The sequence below is a fragment of the Dryobates pubescens genome, chromosome 9 (assembly GCF_014839835.1).
Source record: "Dryobates pubescens isolate bDryPub1 chromosome 9, bDryPub1.pri, whole genome shotgun sequence".
Lineage (NCBI taxonomy): Eukaryota > Metazoa > Chordata > Aves > Piciformes > Picidae > Dryobates > Dryobates pubescens.
Genome location: NC_071620.1, coordinates 40,087,824 through 40,104,557, shown reverse-complemented (window position 1 = coordinate 40,104,557; position 16,734 = coordinate 40,087,824).

Genomic DNA, 16,734 nt, shown 5'->3' with positions numbered 1-16,734 from the left:
ACCTGCTGGCTATACTTTTGATGCAGCCCAGGATACCATTGTCCTTCTGGGCGTCAAGTGCCCATTGATGGCTCATGCCCAACTTCTCATTCACCAGCACCCCCAAAACCTTTTCTGTGTGGCTGCTCTCTATCCCATCATCTCCCAGCCTATGTTGATATCAAGGATTGCCCCAACCCAGGTGCAGGACCTTGAACTTCACCATATTGAAACTCATCAAAGAATAAAACAATCACATTTCTTTCTTCTTCCAGGGGAGTAAGTGGGTAGCTCAGCTGAGCACTACACACACATACATGTGCAATGGTTGACAGTGCAATGGTCAGAGGCAAATTCAGCCCTCTTGAAGGGCCTCAATGTAGCTGATTCTTTGCATACACTTCTATTGGTTTACAGGCACAATATGCACAAACAAGTACCAGCTGCTTCCAGTACACTGTTGATACCAGCCATACTAGAGGTAAAGTCTCCTCATTTGGAAGGATGATTATTAGTGTATTTATTTTCTTCTTCATAATCAGAAAGGAGTTTGGCCTGCCCATATTCTAAGAGGACTGATATGTGACTTAACAAAGAATCATAGAATCATAGAACTGTTAAGGTTGGAAGGGACCTCAAGGATCATCCAGTTCCAACCTCCCTGCTATGGCCAGGGACACCTCACACTAGATCAGAGCCACATCCAGCCTAGCCTTCAAAACCTCCAGGGATGAGGTTTCCACCACCTCCCTGGGCAACCTGTGCCAGTCTCTCACCACCCTCATGGGGAAGAACTTCTTCCTAACATCCAATCTGAAACTACCCATTTCTATTTTTTTTCCCATTTCCCCTAGTCCTCTCATTACCTGACACCCTAAAAAGTTTCTCCCCAGATCTCTTGTAGGCCCCCTTAAGATAGCCCACAAGCCTTGGGCAATCCCCTTTTGGTGTCACTGTTCTTTTGTGGGTTAGTTTGGTCCACATCAGCTGAGAAGTCATTTCAGAATTCAACCAAGTTGTAAGAAAACCTAACTTCAAGAGGACCAAAGTTAATTTGCCTGCTGAATCATCTATTTTGCATAGATGTGATATTTCATGTTTTTAATAATTGGAAAGTCCCACAGAAGCAGAAAGCTTTAAGTTTAGACTGGCATGTGTGGAGAAACTGTAAGAACATCAATTCTTATACCTGTGCACATATCATTAGGTAGCAGGGCAGTGGCCTTTGCCAAGATGCCCTGAACAATTACACATGACCAGCTCAAAGGAAATCACAGCCAGAACGTGGTACTGAGTCTGTTCTGCACTCCACTCTGCAAAATGCCCTTTTCAACAGCTGTACTAATTCTTCAGATAATGACAATTCAGCTGTTGGTCTTTCACTTTGGCTGTTATTACAACCACATGAAATTCAAGAGGGCTTCTTTCAGTTTACATCAGTATAAAACAGGAGACATCACAGCATTCTGGCAAGTAATTGTGAATTTGTAAGGAATGCCTTCTTCAGGGAACCACTATTTCCTTCTTTCCTTCTGTGAACCTTGAAATATCACAGCCACCATGCATTTTTGGTGATGCCTTCCTGTCTTTTAAGTGCTTTTCAGGTTCAGACTCTGTGAAGAACGCCATAATTCTTTCACCATCTTCCAGAAGTTTAGGATTTTACTTGAAAATCTCCTTTTTCAAGTAGCAATTTGTCCCTGCCTCCTCTCTCTTATAAAAGCTGACATTATCAGAGCCTAAGGTTGTATGAATCCAGGCAGCAGCTGGTTTATACTTGAGTCTGAAAGCAAAGATGCCTTTAGATCTTATATTGCCTCATTTGTGACCAAGGATAAGGTACTTTTTAGTAGGGATTTGCATTAATAAAATTAAAGCTTTAGGATTCCACTTCAAAGGGAAATGTCAATGAAAGTATATCCTCTCTTAGTTGCATTGGTAGCAGAATATTAACATCACTAATGCAAAAGTTTATATAGCTAGAGGCTAGAGTCTCTCAGTAGAGAAAAAGTAATTCTTAGACCACATCAGAAGAGTGTGGCACTTAAAATACAAAGATAAAGAAATGAGGAGTGTCTATTTTTCCTTTTTATTTCCTTTTTTCCCCTTTTTTTTTTTAAATTTGAAGTAGCATTAAGCATGCAGAGCAGACTAATTTTCAAACTGGAATATCTATTATTAAAGAGGTTAATTTTTAATGTATGAATTCTAGACAGGCACTGATGTAGACATAAATACCTTAGTCATTATGTGCTAGCTGTTGCAAGCTTTGCTGGTGCTGTTATTTGGTGCTGCAAACACAGCCATTGATATCAGCAAAACAGCTCTGCAGTGTGCATTGCTGCTTGAGGGACCGAAATATCTGTGTGAAGTATAACTTATCAAATACAATTACACAGTAAAATGGATTATTGCATTGATACTAGTCCACAGGAACATCCAATTTGCAAATACTTAGCCAAGAGATTCCTGAATGCAGAAAGCCCTTTTTAATATAAAGGGGGGGAAAATGGATTGTCAGGTTTTTGGAAGCAAGCACATGGAGAAGATTCAAATGTTTGGGTTTCTTTTGTCCCAAATAATTAAGGGATTTTAATTCGCTTCTTGGAAGTAGCACAAGCAAATACAAATACAATTCACTTACTGAAAGGCAATGTTAGCAACACAAATTCTCAGCCAAGCACCACTCAAACATTTAAAACACTCTTTAGTCTTCACAGCTCCTGAAAGTTATTATTAAAAAGCCTGATGCTTTAAGTCTATCATCTGGAGTATGAGAGACGGAACATTTCCACTTTCCTCTTCCCTTAGTGGGAAGGTTGGAAACCTACCCATGAATAGAACCATAGAATTGTCAGGGTTGGTTGAGACCTCGAGGATCACTTAGTTCCAACGCCCCTGCCGGGACAGGGACACCTCACTCTAATCAGGTCGTCCAGAGCCCCAGTGAGCCTGGTCTTAAAAACCTCCAGGGATGGGGCTTCTGCCACCTCCCTGGGCAACCTGTTCCAGTGTTTCACCACCCTCATGGGGAAGAACTTCTTCCAAACATCCGATCTGCATCTACCCACTTCTAGTTTTGCTCCATTCCCCCTAGTCCTATCACTACCTGACATCCTAAAAAGTCCCTCACCAGGATCTCAGGATATTAGCTCTTAGTTTGTGTCAAGTTCGGGTACTCAATGAATATTCAAGGTGCCTTTGTATACTTGTGAATAAGGTTAATACTGCCAACACAATATAAGGATATTGTTTGTTTCTTTGGTTTTGATGAGGTTGAGAAAAAAATATGAAGATATGCATGATCCACAAATGCAAAACCTGAATGTTTTCTATAGCAGTATAAAACTGTTGCTCACTGTAGACTCTTCACATACCTAGTTTCATCACCAGTGTGCATCAAACAGGCAGGATAAAGGTATTTTCTCTAGAACTCTCATAAATCTTACAATAACATTTCCCAGATCCAGGGAACATTAGTAGGTGATCAGTCTCCCTTGCAAAAGAGGAGTAACTTATTTACAACAGAGCTGACAACAGGAGTCTTGAGACACTAAATGTTGTAGGTTTAGGACTAGTGTCCTATTAAAAATTGAAAGTTTTCCAGAGTATTCCAGAGTGCCAGGGTGGCTGGATGGTGCCCAAGGCATTGGACAGGACATTACAAAATATTTTTATCCCATCCCATTCTCCTGCAAATTTTTATATAATCTAAAGTTGCAGATTGTTCTCTCTCTCTTTGCTCTTCTGCACTTTGCTCTTCTGCACTTTGCTCTTGATTTCTCTCATTCCTCTCTTAACATTGTTTGGATTTTGCTGTGTGGGGGGGTAAGACCTAGTGTGGCAGAGAGAGATAAAGCTTAGCTGCATGACATGGCCTTTGGGCTCATTCCAGAGGGCAGTACTGGGCTTTTGTCAGGTTATATATATATATATATATATGAATGAGTTATTGGCCAGGGAGGTGGTGGAGACACCAGCCCTGAAGGTGTTCAGAAAAGGCTTGGATGTGGCACTTGGAGCCATGGTTTAGTTGTCAGGAGGTGTTAGGTATTAGGTCATAGGTTGGACTTGATGATCTCTGAGGTCTCTTCCAACCTGGTTGATTCTATGATTCTGTGATTCTGCTGTGCTTTTTCAGGATTGGCTGGATTCTGCATCTGGATGGATGTGGGGCTGCAGGAAGAATACACATTAAATGAGATGGAAACTGCAAGTTGACAGGCTAACTCACTGACCTGTAGAAAGCACAACTTTCCCCAACAGTTATATATAAGGCATTCCAGCTTTTGAAGTGCTTTACAGAATTACTCCTACAGTTATATTTTAAGAAGCCAAAAGCTGCTCTTGTCTGATTGCATCACTTTCTTTTACGAGAGGTGAGATGCTCACTAAAAGACCACAGAAGAGGATTTTCAGAAGAATCCAGTTGTTTGTATCCAAAATGAGGATTTTAACCAAACAGGCCTCATCCAACCACCTGCATTTTATTTCATTTTTACCACCTTTTCCCAGGCTTTAACAGGCTTTTAGACTTCTGCTACCTTCAAGACTTGTGTTGAGTAGTACTGCCTCATGCATAAAGTATGCCAGTTTTAGAATAGTCTTGCAGGTAAGTGCAGGAAGATGGCAATGATACATCTATGGTCTCCCTTACCTTCTTCTAGGCAGTGATTTAATCACTCACTCAGCTATTAGGAAAATCTAATTCAGTTGCCTTTCTCTCCTGGGAGGATTTGGCTTAGTAATTACAGAATTTGTGCAATGTACAAACTGGAATGAGGCAAGTGACTGACACCCAGGACTCACCACTTCTAGAAAGGTTTCAGAACCCCTTTTGGCACTAGATGGTAGGTAGGTAGGTAGGTAGGTAGGTAGGTAGGTAGGTAGGTAGGTAGGTAGGTGGGTAGGTAGGTAGGTAGGTAGTCAGTCAATTAATCAGTTAGTTAGAAGTATCTCCCAGGAGGAGAGTAGGTAAATAGGCAGGTAGGTAGGTAGGTAGTCAATTAGTCAGTTAGTTAGAAGTATCTTCCAGCAGGATAGAGAGGTAGACAGGCAGGTAGGTAGGCAGGTAGGAAGTCAATTAAACAGTTAGTTAGAAGTATCTCCAAGCAGGAGAGATACTTCATTATTGAGAATGTACATGGGGGAATTGTGTCTTTCACTTCTGCACTTCTACCATTCAATACTAACTCTAGGTACAGTAGCTAGGTGTAACAGCTCAAGGTATAACTGTGGCATGACAACTGCTTGTCAATAAAACCATTTTTAGTCTGGGTCAGCTGTAAGCCTTGACAAATGGACACTGAAACTTAGGCCTTCCATGTGCCTCTCCACTGATGATACCAAGTAGAAGGAATAAATTCAGAGACACTGGAGGAGTTGAATATGCTGATTCCACAAGTAAAATACAGTAAATGTCATGTATCCAATTATGAATGTGGAATGAGTTTATTGATCTGACAGCCTGCATTCCACTTAATTCCTAATTTATAGGGCAATGCTTTTTGGAGTTATACAAAGAGAGGATGTGATGCTGTGAGTTTGAAGTGCTGTCCTGGTGTTACTGATGGAGACATTGTGATTGGGGAAAATGGGAGAAGCAATTTTCTCAATTACACATGCAGGAACTATTAATACATTTCAGGTCAATATACAAACACCAAAACAGAGTTCATTGGAAAAAGAGTCAATGAAGGCTCAAGGGAGGTTATCCTTCCCCTCTACTCTGCCATGGTGAGATCTCATCTTGAGTACTGTGGTCAGTTCTGGGCTCCCCAGTTCAAGAGGGACAGGGATCTGATCAAGAGGGTCCAGTGGAGGGCTACGAGGATGATTAGGGGACTGGAGCACTGCCTGCAGAGGAGAGGCTGAGGGACCTGGGGCTCTTTAGTCTGGAAAAGAGAAGACATAGAGGGGATTTGATAACTGTTTATAAATATCTGAGGGCTGGGGGTCAGGAGGGAGGGGACAGGCTCTGCTCACTTCCTTCCTGTGATAGGACAAGGAGCAAAGGATGTAAGCTGCAGCACAGGAGGTTCCACTTCATCACAAGGGGGAACTTCTTCACTGGAAGGGTCACAGAGCACTGGAAGGGGCTGCCCAGAGAGGTTGTGAAGTCTCCTTTTCTGGAGACTTTCAAGGCCCATATGGATATGTTCCTGTGTGACCTGAGCTAGATTGTATGGTCCTGCTCTGACAGGGTGGCTGGACATGACGATCTCTTTGGGTTCCTTCCAACCCCTAACATCCTGTGAGCCTGTGATCCTTTATTTGTGCTATCTCATTAAAGAAAAATGTGATTCATCCCAACTAAGTTTTCCAGTTCCACTTCAGAGCTTTTTCAGACTCCCTTTTTCCACCGCCTTGAACGCTTTTGATGCTCTGAATTGATGTTGTTTGTTTGAGAAGCGCTTCTCTATCACAGATTCTTCACGGAAGATGCCAATGATACATTTATGATCTAATGGAGGCATTATTGCATCTAATGAATGAATGAAAAGGCTCTGCAAACCTTTGTCATTTTCCTTGTGATTCAGAAGGAAATATAATTTGAAGATTAGGAATGATTTCAGAATTTGTCATTCCCTTCAACTTTGTTTTCAGTATGTGCATCGCTTAAACTAATGCCCCAAAGAACTAGCATATATTTACAAAATCTGCCTGAACATTATCAGGCAGAACATTTCATGCCTATTTGTGAATTCATTCCTGATGACTATTTATGTATCACTTCTGTCTTAATTGTGCATCAGTTGTGCCCCATTCTGTTTGGATGCCAGTTTTCAGATTGCAGGTGAGCTGCAAATATCTTTGACAATTCAGGGCATGTGAATGGATATGTGGTGATGAGGGCTTTTTTCCTCAGCTACAGGACAGTATTCCTAGCTAACTAGAAATAATAGAATGCTAAGGTGAATTCATGGCACTTAAAAAATCACTGACATTTCCTGAATACTAGCAGCTGTTGAAATAATTATGAATATCACTTATCAAGGGCAGCATATTGAAATCAAGTGGTTTGTATGCAACCAGATTTAGAATCATAGAATCATGCAATTGTTAGGGTTGGAAGGGGCCTCAAGGATCAGCCAGTTCCAACTCCCTGCCTTGGGCAGGGACACCTCACACTAGAGCAGGTTGCTCACAGTCACATCCAGCCTGGCTGCAAACACCTCCAGGGATGCAGCTTCCACCCTCTCCCTGGGCAACCTGTGCCAGTGTCTCACCACCCTCATGGGGAAGAACTTCGTCCTAACATTCAATCTGAATCTACACATTTCTATTTTACTTCCATTCCCCCTAGCCCTATCACTCCCTGACACCCTAAAAAGTCCCTTCCCATCTTCCTTGGAGGCCCCCTTCAGATACTGGAAGGCCACAACTGGGTCTCCTTGGAGCCTTCCCTTCTGCAGACTGAACAACCCCAACTTCCTCAGTCTGTCCTCATAGGAGAGGAGCTCCAGCCCTCTGATCATCCTTGTGGCCCTTCTCTGGACATGTTCCAGCACCTCCAAATCCTTCTTGTAATAGGGGCTCCAGAACTGGACACAGTACTCTGGGTGAGGTATCACCAGAGTGGAGTAGAGGGGGAGAATCACCTCCCTTGCCCTGCTGGCTATGCTTGTCTTTATGCAGCCCAGGATGGCTGCAAGTACACACTGCTGGCTCATGTTGAGCTTCTCATCTGCTAAAGATGCTGCAAAGCTGCTATGTTCTATTTTTTTTGTTCCTCTTCACTTGAGCTAGGTCTACTTTTTCTTAATGCACATAATACTGGACTTGTTATAGTTTAAACTGAAATTGATATAGGGTAATGTAATGCAATATGTCTTTATTCAAGAGATTCAGAAGAACAAAGAAGCTGCAGAATGGAGCTTTTGCCTTACTGCATTAGATATATTGTCTGTGACAGCAGGTATGTCATGTATTATGTGGGAGATACTGGATCAAATAAATTACTCACTACATCAAATAAATCATCTGGTAAAACATACTATATTAATATTAAATCAAATAAGTTTAAAAATTCTGCAGCCTACAGGTAGTTTGAAAGAGATTCTTCTCAATGCCTATTCAAATTCACTTCACTAAACATGCAAGGTGTGCATCATCTGGTACAAGACAGAAATCTTCCCTTGACAGCTTTTTTTCCACCCTTTTCTGTCTCAGACTGCTTTATCAGCTCTGATCCTGACATAGCAGAATGGGGGGGGAGTCAGTATCAGTCCATTTTCTTGCATCTTTCAGTTGAGTGTGAAGAGGCTTTGTTAATGAGAGGTGTTACATACAAACAGTTGTATGAAAACTGTGATGTGGATCATTGCCATGCCTGTTTTAGTTCTTAATCACAGAATCATAGAGTGCTCTGGGTTGGAAGGGACCTCCAAAGGTCATCAAGTCCTCAGCAGTAAACAGGGACATCCTCAACTAGATGAGGCTGCCCAGAGCCCCTTAGGGACTCTTTTTCCAGGGAATATTCTTTGGTGGGAATGAATATTTTTCTAATTCAGGTTGTGAACAATTTGGTGAAATGGTAGTTTTTCTACAGGTCTTGAAGACACAGTGGGGTAGCTTACTCATGGCACTTCTCAGTGGCCTAAATCCTTTCAGAGGCAAAAGAGAACATCTTTGCTGGTACTGAAGCCAGTGAGACCCCTACATGCAAGAAGAGTCCAGAAAAGCCTCAGCTGTGGAGCTGCCAGATGTTAAATCCAGCTGGCAGCTGGTCACAAGTGGTGCTCCTCAGGGCTCAGTGTTAGGACCACTTGTGTTTAACATCTTTATTGATGACCTTGTTGAAGACACAGAGTGTGTCAGCAGTAAGTTTACAGATGACACCACGGAGTAGGGAGGCTCAACAGAGGGACTTGAATAGATTGGATCTATGGCTAACATTAATGGGATGAGCTTCAGCAAGGCCAAATGCCAGGTCCTGCACTTGGGTCACAACAACCCCGAGCGATGCTACAGGCTTGGGGCAGAGTGGCTGGAAATCTCTCTGGCAGAAAGGGACCTGGGGGTGCTAACTGACAAGCAACTGAATATGAGCAAGCAGTGTGCCCAGGTGGCCAAGAAAGCCAAAGGCCTCCTGGCTTGGATTAGAAGTGCTGTGTCCAGCAGGAGCAGGGAGGACATTCTGGCCCTGTACTCAGCACTGGTTAAGCCACGCCTTGAGTCCTGTGTCCAGTCCTGGGCCCCTCAGTTTAGGAAAGATGTTGAGTTGCTGGAATGTGTCCAGAGAAAGGCAACAAAGCTGGGGAGGGGTTTAGAGCACAGCCCTGTGAGGAGAGGCTGAGGGAGCTGGGGTTGCTTAGCCTGGAGAAGAAGAGGCTCAGGGGAGACCTTATTGCTGTCTACAACTACCTGAAGGGAGGTTGTAGCCAGGGGGGGGCTGGTCTCTTCTACCAGACAAGCAGCACCAGAACAAGAGGACACAGTCTCAAGCTGTGCCAGGGGAGGTTTAGGCTGGATGTTAGGAAGAAATTCTTCCCCGAAAGAGAGATTGGCCATTGCAATGTGCTGCCCAGGGAGGTGGTGGAATCACCATCACAGGAGGTGTTTAGGAAGAGACTGGATGGGGTGCTTGGTGCCATGGTTGAGTTGGTTAGAAGGCTTTGGGTGATAGATTGGACTTGATGATCTCCAAGGTCTTTTCCAACCTGGTTAATTCTATTCTATTCTATTCTATTCTATTCTATTCTATTCTATTCTATTCTATTCTATTCTATTCTAAGGTAACTGAAGAGATTTCAGGGTCACTTCTTCATTAAGCAGGATGCCTTTACTGTCTGTCTTCAAAATCTGGCTCTGCTTTGCCTTTCAGATGATAGCCTTCATCTCAGCTTCACTTTGGAACACGCCATACCTACCCTGGTATAGCATTAGCAAATACTTAAACCACAACACACTGATCTATAAAGCATCAACGTTTTGTCCCTTTCTAGATTGTCTCTCAACAAAGCATCCAAGCTGCCTAATGAAAACCAAAAATACAAACCATTTGATGTCAGGCAATACAACTAACATGCAGCAGGCAGCAGCAAATGTAAGGCACAGTCTGACAGGTCTTATGGCAAATCAAACTCACAAAAAGAAGATCAATGCTCTGCTGCTATGCATGGCAAGTTAAAGAGCAGCAAAAGCAAAATACATATTTTACAATAACTTTGAACAGTGTCTTCTCTTGTGGGAGATTTTTTTTCCCCTTCATGTTTGTTTGGAGTTAGTTCATGTTAGATTAAAACATTTTCATAAGTTTTGAGAGACACTGAGAAGAACAAAAGATGTATCATCTTGTTACCTCCTCTGTAAAATGTAAGAGCATACTTCTCCATGACAAACAGCTCAGATGAATTATTCTTATGGAGATATATTGCTAATGCCACATAAGGATATTTCTTCTGTGTCTTAAATGAAATCAAGTGGCAGCAAGATGGTATTTTATTCCTCTCCTCAGACACTGACACAGAGACAAATCAGTATAATACAAATTCAGTTTCATTTCATAGAATCATAGAATCAATAAGGTTGGAAGAGACCTCAAAGATCATCAAGTCCAACCTGTCATCCAACACCTCATGACTACTAAACCATGGCACCAAGTGCCACATCCAATCCCCTCTTGAATACCCCCAGGGACAGTGACTCTACCACCTCCCTGGGCAGCACAATCCAATGGCTAACAACTCCCTCTGTGAAGCACTTTCTCCTCACCTCCAGGCTAAACTTCCCCTGGCACAGCTTGAGACTTTGTCCTCTTGTTCTGGTGCTGGTTGCCTGGGAGAAGAGACCAACCCCCACGTGCCAGCAACCTCCCTTTGGGTAGTTGTAGACAGCAATAAGGTCTCCCCTGAGCCTCCTCTTCTCCAGGTTAAACAATCCCAGGTCCCTCAGTTGGAGGAGCAGAGGGGAGGAAAAGGCTCGATCTCTCAAGACCAACACATTCAATTATAGTATTGTCTTACTGAAGTAGCAGAACACCATGAAGAGCAAAGACTAACCTGAGAACACGCCTTGACAAAAAGTTCAGGCAAATTAAATCCCAAGTATGACTGGGACAAAGATGCCATCTGTGTTAGCCACAGTTAAGCAGGTATTGGCAAGAAACAAAGTGGAATCTTTACAAACTGTGAGTTGAGAGATGTGCAGCAGGTCATGGTTTCACTAAGTTTTGTTGTCTTGTTGCTTTCAAAAATTGCACAGCGGCTCTCAGGTGTCTAAAGGTTTGCAAGGTAAATACCATCCTAATTAAGATGTATTTGCCAAAGGTAAATTTGAGAACTACCTTTCTAGGTTTTAAAAAGCCTAACTCCCAGGATTTATATTTTAAGAATCTGTCATAGAACCATAAAATCATAGACCTGTGGAGACTGGAAGAGACCTTTCTGATGATCACATCCAATGCTCACCTAGAGCTCACAATCCCACCACTACAGCTAAGCCACTAGCACCGAACCCTGTCACTCAGCGCCACAACCACATGTGTTTTAAATACCTCCAGGGGTGGTGACTCTCATCACCTCGCTGGGTAGCCTGTGCCAGTGCTTGATAACCATTTCTGTAGAGGTTTTGTTCCTAATAGCCAGCCTCAGGCACAAATTGAAGCTGCTTCCTCTTGTCAGAATCGCAAAATTAACCAGGTTGGAAGAGACCTCCATGATCATCAAGTCCAACCGATCACCCAACTCTGACTAATCAACTATACCATGGCACTAAGTGCCTCATCCAGTCTCTTCTTAAACCCCACCACTTCCCTGGGCAGCACATTCCACTGGCCAATTACTCCTTCTGTGGAGAATTTCCATCTAAGATCAAGCCTAAACTTCCCCCTGCACAGCTTGAGACTGTATCTTCTTGTTCTGTTGCTGGTTGCCTGTCTCTTGTTGCATGTGACAAGAGACCAACACCCATCTCCCTCCAACATCCTTTGAGGTAGTTGTAGAGGGTCATGGGGTCTTCCCTCAGCCTGCTCATCTGGCAACTAAAGAACCCCAGTTCCCTCAGCTGCTCATCATAACACCTCTTTTCCAGACCCTTCACCGTCTCGGTTACTCTTCTTTGGACACACACCAACCTTAATGTCCTTCTTGTAGTGGGGGCCCAAAACTGAGCACAGTATTTGAGGTGCTCCCTTGTGAGAGCTGAGCCAAGTAGAGGGAGACAAGCACATCCCTAGACCCGTGTGCCACGCTATTCCTGGTGCAAGACAGGATGCCACTGGCCTTCTTGGTCATGTCCAGCACACTGCTGGCTCATGTCCAGCCAGCCATCATTTGAAAGAAAACAATTTGGCATGCCAATGACAGCGATGTCTCTTCAGTGGTTATGCCATAGCTACTTCATTTTCAGTGGCATTACAGAAACCTGTATCTGGTGGGTAATTAATTACAATTTTCCCAACCAATACTCTCTTTCCATCGTGGATAACAGCTGGTGTAACTGTTCTGTATTCATATAAAAGATATCAAAACCTTTTTCTATCTTTTGCATTCTGAACACCCTTTCAGTAATGACCTGAAACAAAAATGTCTAAGTCTGTCAGACCATGTTAGGCACTCCAGTGTACTGCATTCATTAGGTGTGCAAATTAATTTGCAGGCTTTTTTTTTTTCCCTGCTAATAACAGTTTTCATAAATATTGGCCTGAAGGATCTCACCTGACACAATGCCTTTATCACTTACCTTCATTTGACATTCAAAGTCTAAATGAAACATCTTTGAGGATGAAATATACTCTAGGGTTGTGGCACTTGGTAATTTTATTTTACCCCATGCATTTTTATTTTAATTCATTTAATCATGGAATTGTTAGAGTTGGAAGGGACCTAGAAGATTACCTAGCTCCAACCCCACTGCTATGAGCAGGGACGCCTCACACTAGATCAGTTTGCTCAGAGCCACATCCAGCCTGGCCTTAAACACCTTCAGGGATGGGGCTTCTATCAGCTCCCTTGGCACCTGTGCCAGTCTCTCACCACCCTCATGGGCAAGAACTTCTTCCTAGCATCCAATCTGAATCTGCATACCTCACTATGCTAGATCAAACAAATCACACTTTTGATTTAGTTTGAATCTAGTGGGGCTGAGTAAACTACATTTTTTTTCCCCCTTCAGTCTATGGCTGATAATGAGCAAATGGATAACCAGATGGCATAATTTCTGTTAATTTTCCAAGAGACACACACTGCAGCATATAAAAAGATGCATTCATAAAGTGCCTTATCATCTTCTGCCTGGCACACACCTCAATTCATTCAAGTAAAAATTGGCACAGAAGCTACTGATTTTCCTCATAACTATTCACTCTTAAAAAGTATAAATGGCAAACCTCAGCACGAGAAACAGTGCCTTTTAACTACAAATGCAACTAGTTCTGTGACATTTTTTTTCCTGTGTTCTTCCTAATTATTTCCTAGCAGAAGGGTTTGGAGAAGACATAGCAAAAAAAAAATTAAGGCTTCAAGATGCATAAAGTTTACAAATGGGCCTCGTTAGCTTCAGTCAAAATGAACTGATTCAAAAACAAACTCTTGTTTCAGGAGGAAGTTAAGGCTTCCAGAGTAAAGCCAGTACAAGGCAGGTGAATAATTTAAATCATAAGGGAAGACAGTAGCCAGCCTTCAGCAGAGCCCTGTCCACACAGGTGAATCTCCAGGTTTAGTTGTACATATCTTATATACATCTTGTAGTACAGAAAGCTTTTTGCCTTGGTGTTGGTAAGGAGGGGGTTTGTGCAGATGCCAACAGGTTTTTATTGTAGTTGTTGTCCCAGGCAACCAGCACCAGGACAAGAGGACACAAGTCTCAAGCTGTGCCAGGGGAGGTTTAGGCTGGATGTTAGGAAGAAATTCTTCCCAGAGAGATTGGCCATTGGAATGTGCTGCCCAGGGAGGTGATGGAGGTTATGCTTGATCTTAGAAAGAAATTCTTCACAGAACAAGAGAAGGGGCTGCCCAGGGAGGTGGTGGGGTTGACGTCCCTGGAGGCATTTAAGAAAAGTCTGGATGAGGCACTTAATGCCATGGTCTAGTTGATTAGATAGGTTTGGGTGATGATTTAATGATCTTCCAACCAGGCTGATGATTCTTTGATTCTCTGAATCTACAGTGAGGCTTGAATGATCTAGATAGGAGCACTGTGGCAGTTTAGGCTGGGTGCCTCCTGTTACTGCCACATAAGTTACACCTCCGGTGTCCTGAGTGTCCAACCCAGTAAGGTGCATGCAGGAAGCAGAGTATTTCATACCCACAAATCCTGCCCCCTATAAATCCATCTGCAAAGTCTTTCTCTTCCTCTTTCTTCCCTCTCTGCTCTCGTGGGAGATGCTCCCTCTCAGGTAATGGTGGGGGAGTGTCCCAAGGTCTCTTAGGCATAGCTAGGCCTAATGCCAGCAGGAAAAGGGCAGGGGGAGGCAGTCTCAGACCTGACCAGCCTGAGACTAGCCTAGCAGTGAGGGGGGGAAGAAAGAGCCCTGGGGGCTTTGGGTGTATCCTCAGGTTGGGAGAAGGGAAGTGTTGGGGGTCCTTTGGGTATTCTGTAAGGGACTCTATCATCTTTGGAATTCTTTGTAACTATGCTTTGTAGTTTTCTGTAAAACACTAATTGCTTTTCCATTTAACCTTTCCATCACTTTGCAATCCATTTGTGCGAGTCTGATTCTTTTGTCCCCTTTCCGGGGCAATACAGGATCTCTCTTGCCTCAAACCAGGACAAGCATGAAGGTAATTGTGTCAGTCTGCGCTTGTCCCTGTACACAAACATTAAGCACACTTACCAGGTGGGATTTAGTTGCTCAGTAACACACTTAGATATAGGAAACTGAGCACCCATGACAGTCACTGGAGATCCAGTCAATAGCAAATAGCACCAGGGAAGTTTGACAAGGTATTCATCTCAGCTCAAAGTAGTCATTGATGTTCGGTCAACTGCCTTATGTTCTGCATTGGTTTTATTTCCTTTGACTTAGACATCTGCCTCAAAATGGACTTCTACTTCCAAGTGGATAGTGATGGGTCATAAAAACTTTCATACTCCTTCATGTGTTGGCAATTTTCTTGGCTATTTTTTTCAAGCTAAAATCATCAGTTTAACTGTTCAACAATCAATAGTCATCTCCTGTACTCTCTGATCATAATAGAGAGTTCTTCAAGATAGATGTATGAAAGAAAATTCTTCTTTGCTTTTGGGTGAATTCTTTTCAAAATGCCTAGAAGATTGTGAGATATTTTGACTAAAACCAGCAGAGAATAATTCTTTATCATTTTCTTTTAAAAACTTTACTTTTTTTTTGTCAAGCAGAGAAAAACTTAATTATAAAAATATTTTACCTTGCATTTCAATTGCTGCTGCAATGTGATACCTTTTCTTTTTTTTTTTCCCAGCAGAGGGTGGAAAAAGAAAATGTTAAGAATTCCTCATGGTCATTTTTCATTTAAACTACAAGCCTTCCATTAAAGGAGGAAAAAAAAATATCTTTCTCCTTATGGAAAGGTCACTGCAATCCAGGAGCTATGAACTATAAAGTTCCAGGTGTATGTAAAGGCTAAAAATATATTTTAAGCTTTGCTTGAACTGTTGATAATAATTCTTGAGGTTTTTTTAATCAGTACTGCACAGGTCTGATACTCCCAGTCTCTGTGAGAACTACTTTATGAGCCAGCATTCTGCAAAATGAGAGCAGCTTGGTCACCTCTATGGAAACAGGAAATCCAGAAGAATGGCCAAGGTTACTTGGAAGTAATGTTCTAAACAGAACCACAGCCTCAGTGTGTGCAGTCTAATTTACTTTCTGGTTCAATAAAGCAAGGTCATTAGCATCAGACTGGTTTCCTCATAATTTCTCTCTTCTCACAAGTCACAACTGATAGGACAAGAGGAAATGGCATCAAATTATGCCAGGGGAAGCGTAGGTTAGACATTAGGGAAAACTTTTGATACCGAAAGGTTCTCAACTACTATAACAGGCTGCCCAGAAAAGGGGTGAATCACCATCTCTGGAGGTATTTAAAAGACATCTAGGTATGGTGCTTGGAGATATGGTGCAGTAGTGGCCCTGGAAGAGCTGGATGGTGATTGAACTTCATGATCTTGAAGGTCTTTTCCAACCAGAATGCTTCTCTGATAAACCAAGTTGAATTTGTTATAGTTAGAGAAAATCAGGTGGAATTACACTTATTTGAGGTCTTGTCTTGGCTAGAAAGGACTAGGTAGTTATCACTGATTGTCTACTGCGACAATTGGCCATTGGAATGGGCTCCCCAGGAAAGTGGTGGAGACACCATCACTGGAAGTGTTTAAAAAGTTACTGGATGAGGCACTTAGTGCCATGGTTTAGTTGATTACATGTAGAACAGAACAGAACAGAACAGAATAGGAGTAGAATAGAATAGAATAGAATAGAATAGAATAGAATAGAATAGAATAGAATAGAATAGAATAGAATAGAATAGAATAGAATTAACCGGGTTGGAAAAGACCTTGGAGATCATCAAGTCCAACCTATCACCCAACACCATCTAAGCAACTAAACCACAGCACTAAGCACCCCATCCAGTCTCTTCTTAAACACCTCCAGTGATGGCAACTCCACCACCTCCCTGGGCAGCACATTCCTCTTTCTGTGAAGAACTTCTTCCTAACCTCCAGCCTAAACCTCCCCTGGTGCAGCTTGAGACTGGGTCCTCTTGTTCTTGGATGGTGTTGGGTGATAGGTTGGACTTGATGATCTCGAAGATCTTTTCCAACCTGGTTAAT